The following is a 15,223-nucleotide window of genomic DNA, read 5'->3' on the forward strand; positions in this document are numbered from 1 at the left end:
CAAAAACTATCTGCCTCCCATTCCCATAATCAACAACTTCCATCTTTTGATGAAACTCATCACAGGTTATAAGAAGAAATAGCACTAATGGGATAAATGATTATCCCAGAAGTACTTTTTTTCAAAAATAGGGTATTTGTTTACACAAATTACTATATTTGGTGGATTTTGTGACTAATACAACGAAGGGGAATACCCCCGGCATTTTGGATCAAGGACATATTGGAGTCAGAGCCCACAAGTAGGTCTATTTTTGCCAAAAAGTCTAGGCTAGGAATCATCTCTTTGAATCAAATTTGTTTCCATAAGGGCTGGACTAGTGTACATTCTCATTAAGAGTGAACAGGAGTTCCTTTTATCTTTGTGCCCTCGCCGACACTATTTTTTTGGTAAAAATCTCACTTGATACAAATATTATTCATTCCTTTTTACCATAAACTATGTTCTAATTAATTTGTCAATCATTTACATCACTATATAATTTGGGGAGTACCCATACACACCTCCTATGTTATTTTGATTTACTACAGAAAAAATAAAAGAATGAAAAGGTGAGAACAAAAATATTTTTGTAGTTCTCAGGCAAATGTTTGAGAGTGAATTGGCTTTTTTTTGTTGAGGAGATAGAATTGAATAATGAAGTAAACATAAGAGAAATTTTATGTTACTAGTCACATGTACAAATGAAATTGAAATAAATGAGGTGTGTGAGGAAATGCTGAAGTTATATATGCAATCTGAAATTAGAACAATGCAAAGTTTTATCTAGTGAGGTAATACCACATAATACAATCAACTTTAAAGCAATCCATACAAAATTGTCATGTGGACACACTTCCATTTAGTTTAAACAACTTTTTGTTTCAGAGTATTTGGGTGGCCCTTCCTGATTTGCATTTGAACACAGACATGAAAACATGATCCTGTGAGGCCTGGAGAGAATACACCACCACACAACAGATGGAACTGCTTGTTTAGTAACAGGTATGAGTTAGTAACATGCAGTTGTGCAAGGACTCACGCTTGATTTGGCTCTTCAGACTTCAAGTCTCATGTTATTCATCGATATCTTGGCAGATTCTTTTCAAATGAATCATCTGCTTTTCATTTTCAACTATTCTCAAATTAATTCCTTAAATGCATTTTTAACAGTGAAAACTGCCCAAAGAACCCATCAGGATTAGATTCATCACAATAATAAATGTTTCTTAGCTCAAAATACTTGCATACCACTGTGCCATTACAAAGTATTATTTATGTACTAATGTGACAAAGTTAAAAATGGTATTAGTCCACATATTTTCACAAATACATTAGTGTTTGATATAAACTATGAAATGATCCCAGAATATTCACTATTAAATTAACTCAAAAAAGGATTTTTTCTTGTCATGATTTTTATTCATTAATCTTCCATTTGAGACAATTAACTTTGAGTATCAGCTTTGTTTATATATTATTTCCATATGCCAAAATATATTTTTTTATTTTTTACTTAGAATTTACTCTAGAGTTTTTTTACTCAAAATTGTTTACTTAGAGTTGTCAATAAATCATATGTCTCTCTTTAAATGTCTATACCTATGTATCTATCTACAAACTGCAGTTAAGGAAACAACTTGTAGTGGTATTGCTAATACATGCTAATATATATTGATCACCTATCAATAGCTGAAACTTTCTATAAGCTGCATTAACATGTTTTTGGTCATTACATTATTACAGCTCTGGGTAATAAATATGAACATGTGCTCATTTAGAGGATTAAATAGTTTATCGGACATTAACATAAAATATAATAGTGAATATTTCATTGAAACAAAATCAGGAGCTATTTCTTGTATGCTATAGTTGCCTCTTTATAGGAATGTGCACTTTAATTTGCAGAATGAGCAATAGGAAAGGGTGAGTCGCCCAAGATCTATTTACCCTCAACTTTCCACTATCCTCAAACCAGATTCTGTTACATAGCTCATCCCTGTTTCCATACATATGTTTCTCCTGTGTCCACCAATAACCAAAACTTCACTTCTGTAGTTTCTCTATTTGAGTTCTACTATACTTCATCAGTGGACTCAATGTCAAGATCTACAAACCTTCCACCATAGCTCGAGTCCCCATTAATCTCTTGTGCATAATATCATTATCACATTATTCCCTTGTTCTATACAGTTTGTGTTTTATTCACTTAAAAAAGTAAAACTCACAATGCAAGGTAATACTCTATGTCTCATTTTTATATCTCTATTTTCTTTATTTACTCATATTTACTACTTAGATGATAAAGTGATCATTGGTCAGACTGCTCATGTTCCTACCATGATATCATAGAGCAGAATAGCATCCAGAAGAGGCAAATTAATTATGTGAAATTAACAGAAGCAAAATCTTCCTGTCTGCATTTTGATAATGTGTACTATACAAAAACATAAGACAATATTCTTGATATTTTAGCAACATAAAAGATATTGGCTGTCACTATTGCGTATCTGTTTAAAACCTTCCCTACATCCATCTTCCTTATTTTTTGATAATGGAAGCCAGTTTTCATGCACTGGTGTTTATTTGACAGGGGGGAAAAAAGTCTAAGACAACCCATAAAAAATCCATACCCCTTGACACTGATTGTGTCAGTCATGGGTGTGTAATTCAGAACTGGCAAAAATGCAAAGTAAGGACACATCTGCTGAGGCTTCCCTCTGAAAGTTTTGGGAAGTTAGGGATTTTCTTTATACTTTTGTATGTTGCTGTGTAAAATGAGGCCTAGAAATTCTGTAGCCATCTTAGGACTCGAAGGGAAACACATTGAGTGGCTCAATTAGTTTATCTGAAGTCACTTTGATCAGAACTCTTGTGATACAAACTAGTAAATCTTATTTTATGAGAGTAAATCTTATTTCTTAAACTGGTTCGGGCTGTTGTTACTTATAGCATCAGGCAGTCTGAGTGCTCTAAATAGCTTAGCAGTTTAGCAACCATGCTAACTGATTAGAAAATATTCTGTTGTTATTCATTTTGAATATCTAATAAATTATTGCCATTTTGGGAGTTTATATGTAGCATGCTTTCATTAGTCAATGAAAGTTACTAATCCTTGAAGAAATCAAATAAATTTTAAGCATGAAAGGAATTAACTTGAAAGAGTTTAACTATATATAGACAGAAAAAATGTCAAATGAGCAAAACTATTTCTTCCTAACTAAAGAGGAGTTTACATCAGTTGTTTATTACAGAGTGCTGGGAGTCATTATAGAATTTACATAATAAAAGTTGTATGTTTTCCTCTATTTTGGTTAAAATTGTAACATATGTTTCCATAGGGAATGCTGAAACTTTGTTTGAACAAAGCACCTACCACTCTGGCCAAACACTTCTTTAACCAATAGAAAATAATTGCAAAGACTATCAAAGCACAATTGATCTTGATCTACTCTCTGCTTTTATTTCCTTCAAATACCAACTTGAGTTCACTTGTCCGATTAAAATGTGTGGGGTTGAAGGGAGAAATGAGCAAAGCTTTACAGATTTGCAAATATAGCACATTTTGACAGGTTGCTTTTCATAATATGATTGATCATCAGGATGAGAAAAGAAATAAAAAGCAGAGATGAAATCATGCCAATCTGAGAGATATGAATGTTCCGTTAATCTTTTAATTATTTTTTAAAATAAATTGAGCTGATTTTTGCTTTCTATGTGTATTTCACCACTTTGGTATGTTTTATCTATTCAGCAAAAAAGAAGTTAAAATATTACATAGTATATTATTATCAAGGCCACATGGTATAGCAGATGGAGTGGACACATTTAATTGATACATCTTTTATATATATATATATATATATATATAGAGAGAGAGAGAGAGAGAGAGAGAGGATATCCTTGGTTATAGGAAAAAATACCTGATTTTCTTGTCCTCATGTTTTTTTCTTATTTACTTATAAAGAGGTATTTTCAAACAAGTTACTTAATTTTTCCTAAAGTCACTTTTTCTCTTATGCGAAATGGGATAATTTCATCTCCCTCACATACTTGTTGCAAAACAAACTCCAAGTCATTTATGTACACAGCATGTTTCATTCTGCTCATATAAAAATAAATAGTGATATTTAATTCTTGTTTAATTTTTAAAGTTCAGAGAAATTAAAATAGTAATTTAAGGATATTATTCATTTTATCATTTTTAATAATTATAACTGAAAAAATTAGTGTTGCTGATACATGAAAATAATTCTAGTTAAATATATGTAAATTTTATTATTTTAGTAATGCACAGCTTTAATCCAAATAAATGCTAGCTTTTCAAATGTTTGTTAGATATTAAAAAGTAGCTCTTACTGTCCCATTATTATTTATATATATAATTTTGGGAAACTGATAATATCAAATAGGTTTTTCATCTTATGTTTAACAAAGTATTTGCAAAATAGAAAATAAAAACCTAACTGTCTTTAATCTCTCATCAATTCAATGGCTACTTTGTTAAAGTAACTTTATGGCTAAAATGAATTTTTATTTCACTTAGTTGAGTAACTGAATAGATTAGATTTTTGTTATCACCACATGTCCCGTCCATTTTGAGTAACTTATCAAGTAGCAGTGATAGACTAGTGGTGAAAACAGAGACAATATTTAAAATTCCATATAATGAGAGAGGAGGCCCAGATCTGTTATATCTTACTCTGTTCCTCCCTGGTGTTCATTGTGTGTATCATGTGTTACAAATCATAGCTTCCTTGCACTATATCATCACCATCATTGTCACCCAAAGTTACTCAGAACCCACCAAAGTATAAATTACTGCCAGGTTAGTCACACTGGAGATTGTATTCACATTTTTGAGCTGAAATACCCTCTGATAAAATTATTAACCAGATAGCGCCTGGCTTGAATATTTATTGGGCACAAAGGTTAGTAGGTATCAATCTCTATAATGAAGATAAATAATTGCTTGGCAAGTGCTCCACAGATTTAAAGAAAAAAGAGCACTGTATATTTAAGAGATTATTGAGAAAAGTATCTGACTTATCTTTATCTTGAATGTGCATTTTAAGAGTGATAGGTACAAAATTAAACTTTTTTTCAATAGAAAAGAACTTTAATAGAATTACTACTGTGCAATAGAAAGAAGAAGAAAGATTATAGTGTCCAAATGAAGCATCCAAAATTATCCATCCCCTTGTGGATAAATGCCCAACCAAATAGGGTTGGCCCAAAGTGGGCCTACTGAGGCATGAAAGCTTTTTAAAGGATCATGAAAAAAATAAAAAACACCCAACCCTTCACTTTTGTCCAGTTGGATTCCAACTAGTGATTTATTAGGGAAAAATCTATTGCACCGCCAAAATTTAGTGTTAGCATCTTTTATCTTGTAAGCCTTTCTGAATTCAATGCAAACATTACATGTTCATAGAACTCTCCGTAGAGTGAAATGATGTGTACCTTTTTTTCTTAAGCCTTGGAAATCTCAAAGACAAAGACTAGTCATCTTTATAGTTCCATCTTCAAACACAGCACAATTAATATCTACAATTCAATAATTACTTGAATAAATGTAAGAAAGCATTAATAGTCAATGCCGGGCCTCCCCGGTGGCGCAGCGGTTGAGCGCTGGGTTGCGAAGCTGCCCGCGGCCTCTGCAGCGCCGGTTCGATCCCCAGCTGCTCCCCGGCCACCAGCGAGGGTCCCACATGGCGCGCAGACCTCTCCTGACGCCCGCTGCTCCCCTCAGCAGTGTACTTCGGTCCTTCTGCCTGCTCTGCTCCCCGCTCTGGCTCTGGTGAATTCTCTCACCCTCCCGCGCTTCTGACTGTACCCAGTGCATGTATAAACAAAACAAACAAACAAATAAATAAATAAATAAACATGCCTCTATTAAAAAAAAAAAAGTCAATGCCTTCATTTTGATTCAGGCAAGATAGATTTGTAAATAATGATGTATTATTTTAAAATCCTTGTTTTTAATTATTTGGACATTTAACCTGTCTTGTTACTTTTTTTTTTTTTGGTAAAGATTTATTTTTTATTTATACAATAGCTGGGGTACAGGCCAGAGGCACGGGAGGGTGAGAGGATTCACCAGAGACAGAGTGGGGAGCAGAACAGGCAGACAGACTGAAAGCGCTGCTGAGGGGAGCAGAGGGCAAGACAGGAGAGGTCTGCCCTATGTGGGAATTTCCCTGGACAGCCGGGAATCGAACCCACACTGCAGAGGCTGCGGACAGCTTCACAGCACTGCACTCAACCCGTTGGGCCACCGGTGAGGCCCCTGTCTTGTTACTTAACTTACATTTCATATATGACTGACATTATGTATATGTTTGTGACCTTTATTAAATGTATATCATTGTTTTATTTTTAGCAGATGATATCACACAAGAAATTAGTCTTATCACATTCCTTTTAAATGAAATATTGTAGCTTCTTATTTGAATCCATACCATCCTTCCAATTTTATGCATACAGATGCTCTAAATTCACATAGAGGTGATGATGTTATTAAGACAAAGGGGCATATAGTTCAATTAACTAATAAAATCAGTAACAGTGCCTTCCTGGAAAAACAAAATGTTCATATATAAAAACTAATTTGATATTGACTTAGACCTAAAGAGAAGAGTATATTTATAAAACTTCTAAAAGAAGAAAATGAATGAAAACATGGTCACACTGTTAGGTAAAGATTTCTTCGATAATGCAATAAATGCATGAGTAATAAAAAGATAATATATTTAATTGGTTTCATCAATTTTAAAAATGTGTCCTCTTTGCCAGTCACTATTCAAAAACTCACAGACTGTGGTAAATATTTGCAAAACACATGTGATGTCAGATTTGTACCTGAAATACTTAGAAATTTTTGACAACTCAATAATAAAAATACAAAAAAAAATAAAATGAGCAAAATATTTGAGTATATTTTTTATCAAGGAAGATTTACAAATGACTAGAATTCACATAAAATATATTTAATATCTCTAGTCATTAGATACATGAAAATAAAAGTCATAGCAGGGAAATCACTATGTAAGTACTAATATGGCAAAAATTTACAAGCTTGACAATGCCTAATGTTCAGAATTTGTGGTTAACTGAAATCTGAGAATGCGAAATTGAATAGTCACTTTTAAAAACATTTTTGTGTTTCTTACAAGAGAAAAACTTATGATCCCCTTACATTCCATCATCCTATCCCTAGACATGTAGTCAAGAAAAGTGAAAATATGTTCAAACAAAGATCTGCAAGCAAAGATAAACTTTATATATATTAAATATTTGTATAAATATTTATTTATACAAGAACTGGGGTACAGGTCAGAGGCGCACGGGAGGGTGAGAGAATTCACCAGAGAGAGCAGGGAGCAGAACAAGCAGACGGACTGAAGACACTGCTGAGGGGAGCAGCATGTGAGGCAGGAGAGGTCTGCCACGCCATGTGGGTTTTTCCCTGGCCGGCCGGAAATCGAACGCGTGCTGCAGAGGCTGCAGACAGCTTCACAGCACAGCGGTCAACCTGCTGCGTTGCCGGGGAGGCCCTGTATAAATATATTTTATTTTTATAAACTAACCTATTTTAACCTATTTTTAACTGTTTTTATAACCTAACCTATTTTTAAACCTATAGTTTATAGCTGTAAACAAAAAAAAAATAGAGAAAGGAAAACTAGAAACAATTCAGTTATACAACTGGTGAATGTTTAAACACATTGTGATATATCAATTTAATAAATCATTATTTAGCTATAAAAAGGAATGGATTGTTAATCCTTGCAAATATGTGTAGTGAATCTCAAAAACATGTATAAAGTAGAAGGCACAATACAAATATGTTTTATGTATCTTGGTTTCTAAAAAAAATTAAAGTAAAATTATATGATTCAGAAATTTCATTTCTGCGTATGTGGCCTCCCAAATTGAAAGTGGATTGTCAAGGAGATGTTTGTACACCCATGTTCATAGCAAAATTATTCACAATAGCTACATTGGGTAAAGGGCATCAGTGGTATGATGAAGGATGGAAAATGGACTTTTGGGGCCAAATGTAATGTAGTATATGTAGAAGCTGATTTATAGTGCTGTACACCTGAAACCTCTGTAATGTTATAAACCAATGGATAAAGTGAAATATGGTTTATACCGAAAAAATGAGATTATTCAGCCTTAAAAAGAAATTACAACATGCAGCTTGGATAGAATTTACGGACATTATTTTCTGTGAAACAAGACAATCATAAAAAGGTAAATATTGCATAGTTCCATTTTTAAGTGTAGCCTAAAGAAATCAAAAACATAGTTTACAAAGAAACATCCAGTAGCATGGTGACTGAAAATTGCCTTTAGAGGAAAGTGCTTCTTAGTGACTTAAAGTTAACTATGTCATCTATTGAATTACTAACTTTATATCCTCTTGCACCTGGATTTTCCTCGGAAGTCACCCTTTCAAACATTAGCCAGATTTGACCTGCTATACTTGAAACCTCTGATGAGCTCATAACTCAACGTGGTGCTGTTTTTAAAACTGCATTGAAATAAGAGCGTATCTGTCAGATGAAAATGTAAGAGCATATTTATGTCTTCATGTAATCCATTCACTGCTTTTTATAAACCTAAAGTTCTCCAGGGAGTAACACAAATTCACATAATGTTCCTATGTGTTACAATTTGTATTTTGATCTCTACTTTAGCTGACAGACTTTTTATATAATAACCAGAATACTCCCTAGTGAATGCAATGGGTAGACATTAAAAAGTAAAAATTAGCTTAGTGATTCAAGTTTAAGCCAGTATTCACTTATTCTGAGTTATACTTTGTTTTATTTGTTCTGATTTTCAGTTAAATAATGTGATTTTCAGGCTTTAATTTGTATCAGGTCTCTTCCAGTGTCTTAGTGAGGTATTTCTCCAAGTGACCACAGTCAATCTCTAAGTGGGATGCTGCGTCATGTTCTAATGGTTATTTGCCACAGTATAAGCACAGTACATAATTTTAAATCATTTTATTTTATTTAAAAATTTATTTTAAATAATTCAAAGACATATGGTAAGCACCTACTTACTATTTTCAGGTAGTAAGGTTGATAATGCAAATGAGGCATACTGTATAGAATAATTTACCCATAGGAATAGAATAGAATGGCATGATTTTATTGTAAAGCAAACGTGTAATCAGCTTGGTACAAATAAAACAGATAGGATGTCTGCAAGAAAGTAGATATGATTCCACACATCAGAGTAATTGTCTCTGAGGGTTATGCAAAAGCTCTTATTTTTAAAAAATAGTTTCAGATATTAAAAATAATGTAATACATCCTAAATATCCACTTTAACTCCTATGGAATCTATGGACCTGGGAAAACAATGTGAATAGCTGGATTTGGTCCTGCACTGTCTAGAAACGTAGAAACAAACTCACTTGCCAACTAGCAGTGCCTCAGTACAGTTCCCAGATAAGAAATGATAAGAAATGGTTTATCAGCCATATCTCATATAACCAAGCTTGTGGGTATGGGCATGACTCTGGTTTTATTCTGGGGTTCCTAAGGCCTTTACCTCCTGCTGTGGTAGCACTTAGGAGGCCTCCACAGCAGTTTTGGCTTGTGTGGACTTCAGTGTGCTGGGAGGTATCTTGCTCTTGATTGCAGTCACTGGTTGTCCCCCACAACTCTATTGGTTTGATAATGTCATTTTCCAGTATCCAGTTTTTCAAAGAAAATGATACTAAATAGATTTGGGGGCCCCGATTCTCTTTCTTTACCCCTTCCTTCTCAGCCTTCATGACTTACAGGTTGGAGAGACAGCAGTACTGTGAGTGAATGTGGGAAAGAGAGGGTTGAGTCAGAAGAGATTCTTGCACAGCCTTATTGTGGATTCTAAAGAACTACTCAGCCGATTTTTCAGATAAATGATTTTTTTTTCTGCCATGTGCTCATTTTTCTGATTTCTAGTAGGAATCATATCTTCTTCTTGCTTGATTACCTAATATTTGACACAATGGCTAGCATTTTTTTGTTGTAAAAATAAAGACTGATTCCTGTTTTTTTTATACCACCCTTTTTTTCCCTGTTTATTTCTTCCTACACATTTTTACTTCTAATTACTACTTAATTTTGGTGTTCTATAGAAGTCTATACTTTTTGTCTTGTTTCTCTTCCTAAATGATCTGATTCACTTTCATGATTTGAATTGCTACCTGTAAGTTAATAATTAATCAGACTTCTAGCTAGAGCTTTTCTCTTCCAGTTCTGTATATCTAATGTCCTATTGGACTTACTGATATTTAGTTTTCACAATCATTTATGCTTAGCATGCTGGAACTGATATTGTAATATTCATTTCTGCGTTTATTCCTCCTCTTGTTTATTAGTTAATGAATGTATTTCTACTCAAATAAGTCTGGAAACAGAATTCTTGTCTCTTTTATTCCTTATCCACTCATTCCCCAAGTTCATGTATTATAGGCCCATTTAAATGTATTTATATATCCATTCAATTATTCTACGTGATTGAGATTGTTAACGAGTGCCACGATGCATTGTATAGTGCTCTAAGAGGTTGTAGCACGAGAATAAACCCGACGAATTCCTTAAGGGACTTACTGCTATTCCAGAGACAAAACAATAAACAAAACAACAAAGATTTAATTTTAGGTTGTGTTTATTTGTAAGAAGAAAAATAAAGCAAAGATGGAGAGAGAATCACAAATAGCTACACAGCAGTAGCGGGTTTCTGAAAACTTCTCTGAGATAAACCTTTGCACATATAAATTCATAAAAGGGTAAAACTCGGGCCTCCCCAGTGGCGCAGCGGTTGAGCGCTGGGTTGCGAAGCTGCCCACAGCCTCCGCAGCGCCGGTTTGATCCCCGACTGCTCCCCGGCCACTTGAGGAGGGTCCCGCATGGCGCGCAGACCTCTCCTGCCACCCGCTGCTCCCCTCAGCAGTGTACTTCGGTCCTTCTGCCTGCTCTGCTCCCTGCTCTGGCTCTGGTGAATTCTCTCACTCTCCTGTGCTTCTGACTGTACCCCAGTGCTTGTATAAATAAATAAATAAATCTTTAAAAAAAAAAAAGGGTAAAACTCAGAGATCATAAGGGAAAATATTCAACAAGCAAAGGGTATTCTAAGTTGGAACAAGCTTGGTATATTGAAGGAAGAACAGAGTAACAGTATCAGGATGTGCATAATTCTGGATAAGTCAACGAACACTAGATTATGTAGTATGTAATAGAATTTTAGATTTCATTTGAATGGAAAGCTAATTTTTTTAAATGGAAATAAGCTTACCTGATTCCTAAACTATCTTTAATGATGGGCTGGTAAATACCTAACAACTGGTGTTTGGTGAAGAAGCGAGGTATTCGCTGCTATCTGTGGTGTCCAGATGCACAACATGTCCAGATTCACATTCTCACTGTGAGATCACCAAATGCAAAATTGGGGAGCGATGTGCATAGTTGGTACTGTTGAGCTGTAAGTGTACATTAATACTGTGTTTTGGGTTTTGTGAATACCTCTTTGGATATGTTTTTGCTTCATCCTACACTTGTTGACTTTAAGTTTCCCTGACATGCTGTAACATTGACTGCTTGTTCTCTTGCTTTAGGGGCCCATGCAGACTTGCAATATGACCTATGAGATATATTCAGTTGTCAGGGCCTTGAAATGTGGCCAGTGCAGTTGAGGACCAGTCTTTAATTTTGTTTAATTTTAATTAATTTAAACTTAGCTCATAAAAATGAAGTCCAACTCAGTTATTATAAAAAAAAATTTGAGAATGTTTTGACAAATTTGGGTTTATAACTTTTTTTTTTATTTTTTTGTTATAAACTTTTTTTTTAAAGATTTATTTTTATTTATTTATACAAGCACTGGGTACAGTCAGAGGCGCGGGAGGGTGAGAGAATTCACCAGAGCCAGAGCAGGGAGCAGAGCAGGCAGAAGGACCGAAGTACACTGCTGAGGGGAGCAGCGGGCGGCAGGAGAGGTCTGCGTGCCAAGTGGGACCCTCCTCCGGTGGCCGGGAGCAGCCGGGGATTGAACCAGCTCTGCAGAGGCTGCGGGCAGCTTCGCAACCCAGCACTCAAATGCTGCGCCACCGGGGAGGCTCCGGTTTATAACTTTTTAACTATAAGTTCTATCAAATCTAAATACATATCAAGTGTTCCCAACAAAAACTTAAAATATGAATTGACATGTGTTATAAGTGTAAAAAGATATACCAGCTTTCTAATGCTGAATGTGAAATAATGAATGAAAATATCTAATTTATCAATATAATCTTTCTTAATTGATAACATTGAAATGATAATATTTTGCATTTATAGTGCTAAAGTCTGTTGATGTTAATTTCAATGGTTTCTTTTTGTTTTTTGAACCTACCTGCTAAAAAACAAAATTACATTTGTGGGTTGTTTTATATTTCCACCTGACAGGGCTGACCTTCATTCTTGGGGCTCAAGGTGTAGTTCAGACCGGCAGCCTTGGCATTACCTGGGATCAAAAATCTTTTTGCATAGACAACTATGCAAGATTATCTTTGCAGTATATTCCCATTCAGCTCTACCTTTCTCACAATTGTTTTCTTAAAAAAAAAAAAATATATGTACCTTAAAGTGTTTAAAGGGAGGGCCTCCCCGGTGGCGCAGCGGTTGAGCGCTGGGTTGCGAGGCTGCCTGCGGCCTCTGCTGCGCCGGTTCAATCCCCGGCTGCTCCCCGGCCTCCGGAGGAGGGTCCCACATGGCACGCAGACCTCTCCTGCCGCCCGCTGCTCCCCTCAGCAGTGTACTTCGGTCCTTCTGCCTGCTCTGCTCCCTGGTCTGGCTCTGGTGAATTCTCTCACCCTCCCGCGCTTCTGACTGTACCCAGTGCATGTATAAACAAAACAAACAACCAAACAAACAAATAAATAAATAAAGCATGCCTCTATTAAAAAAAAAAAAGTGTTTAAAGGGTTCAGGTTAATATTCACATAAGTTGCAAACATTTTACTCAGCCAGGCATGCAAGTGGCTTCTCTTATTTTTTAAGATTTATTTAGTTATGCCTACAAGAACTGGGGTGTAGACCAGAGGTGAGGGGGCTTGAGAGGATTCACTAGAGACAGAGTGGGGAACAGAACAGGTAGATCTACTGAAATACACTGCTGAGGAAAACAGCGGGCGAGACAGGAGAGGTCTACTACGCCATGTGGGTTTTTCCCTGGGATCGAACTCATGCTGCAGTGGATGGCAAAGCTTGATAGTGCTGTGGCTTCTTGATACTAACGCTCCAGTCTCCACTATGATATCTAATAAACAGTAATTAATAAATTACTTCTTCTCCACACCATTCTTCTTTTTTCACTTCTTGTTTTTGTATAAATTGTTTTCTCTGCTTGAATATTTTCTCTTCATAATTCATAGGGAGACATATTTCTTGTTAAGATAAATTATCCAAAACTTTTAAATAATGCAAAGATATGCCTGCATGGTTCTATTATTATATTGAATAATATTTTAGGACCATCCAAGGATTATTTAGTTTTTCCTAGAAGACTATACCATTGTTTTACTCTCATGATTCCTTATCAATAACTCACTCTCTGTTGTTAATTTACATGTTATATACCTAACATATTTTCAGATGATTTTTATTTAGTGGAAAAGGTAACCCAAAAGTTTATACTTTGTCTCTATGAAAACCTTTCCCTTTCCCGATATTCTCTAATAAGAAATGTTCATCGTATGTTCCTTTGCTTTGTTAAGCATAGTTTCCTTTAGTTCCTTGAACACATTAGCAATATGTGCTTTTAAGTTTTTGCCTATTAAATCCACATTTGGACTTTTGCAAAATTTTCTCCCTATACAGGGTTGTACTCATTTCTTTGTAAGTCACATCCTTTTTATTTGTTTGTTTTTTAAAACTATATTTTAGGTGATATATTGTATAAACTCCATGTACTGACTTTTTCTACTTGCCAGGGCATTCTGCTGTCACTTGTTTATTTATTTGCTTAGTGGCATGTCTACAGTCATTCAGTGAAGTCTAATTCTCCCACAATGTGGAGTGTCTGGTGTTCTTTTCGGGCGTGCACACTATCACCTTGATCTGACAGTGGTTTCAGTAGGAATTTCTTTCACTGTCTCTTTCCTGTTCTCCTTATTCAATAGTCAGCCTGTATCACAGCAGATGTCAGTCTCCACTAATTGCCAGTTGATTGCTCTATTGTATTTGACAGTGACCTAGAGGGAAAAATACTCCACAGTGTGATTTAATTAGATACAGGCCCTTCTGTAAGTCCAGTTTTTGAGATTTAGTCTGACTCCACATGGACTATTCTTAGTTGTCTATATTCATTGTTGCCTATATTCTCTCTCATAAGCTAGCTCACCTCTGTCATTGCTGTCACGGGGCTACCAGGTTCATTTTAATTAAATACCACCAGAATGTCCATTGTTTTCAAGAGGTCCCTTAGTTGGAAACACCCTGAAACTGTGTTCTGAAAACAGTTACTTCCTCTAGGAACAGTTGTGGATTACCTTACTGTTCTTGTGGTCTGCCTTTTCCCCTTGTATAAAAGCTCCCAGCTTTGGTTGTAGAGTTGGGGACAAGGACAGAGGACTGACTTCTCTTGGTCAATGAGCAAGATGATAGGCAGGAACAGTTGTGCAGTCTTCTGGACTTGACTTTTTGAAGTGGATCCTTTGCAGTATCTTTGCTAGCATGCAGGTGACCATGGCCCCAGTCTTTTCTGCCTGCTCTTCCTGGTTTTAAGCCTCCACCCATTGCACAGATGAAGGGAGATGGAATTTAGTTTCTGCAACATGAAACTGGTTAGGGGTTGTTGTGAGAAACACTTGAAGCTTACACCTCCAAACATGTGGTAATTGCTGTCAGAGAGCTGGGAGAAGAAGCAGCCCCATAGTTTTGGTGTGACCTACCTGGATTGGAACTTCCATTAAGGTGATGTGGGTGTATGGGAGTGAGGATGAAGTGGATAATGGCTCAAGTGCTATAGCACTGTTCCTACTGAAATTTAGTAGATCTTTTTTAAAAAAATATTTATTTATTTATACATATAAGAACTGGGGTACAGACCAGAGGTGTGGTGGGTGAGAGGATTCACCAGAGTCAGGGTGGGGAAAAGAACAGGCAGATTGACTGAAATACACTGCTGAGGGGAGCAGCGGGCAAGTCAGCAAAGGTCTGGTGAGCCATGTGGGTCACCTCCCTGGCTGGGGATCGAACTC

The sequence above is a fragment of the Talpa occidentalis genome, unplaced genomic scaffold (genome assembly GCF_014898055.3).
Source record: "Talpa occidentalis isolate TD23 unplaced genomic scaffold, MPIMG_talOcc4v2.1 talOcc4.4, whole genome shotgun sequence".
Lineage (NCBI taxonomy): Eukaryota > Metazoa > Chordata > Mammalia > Eulipotyphla > Talpidae > Talpa > Talpa occidentalis.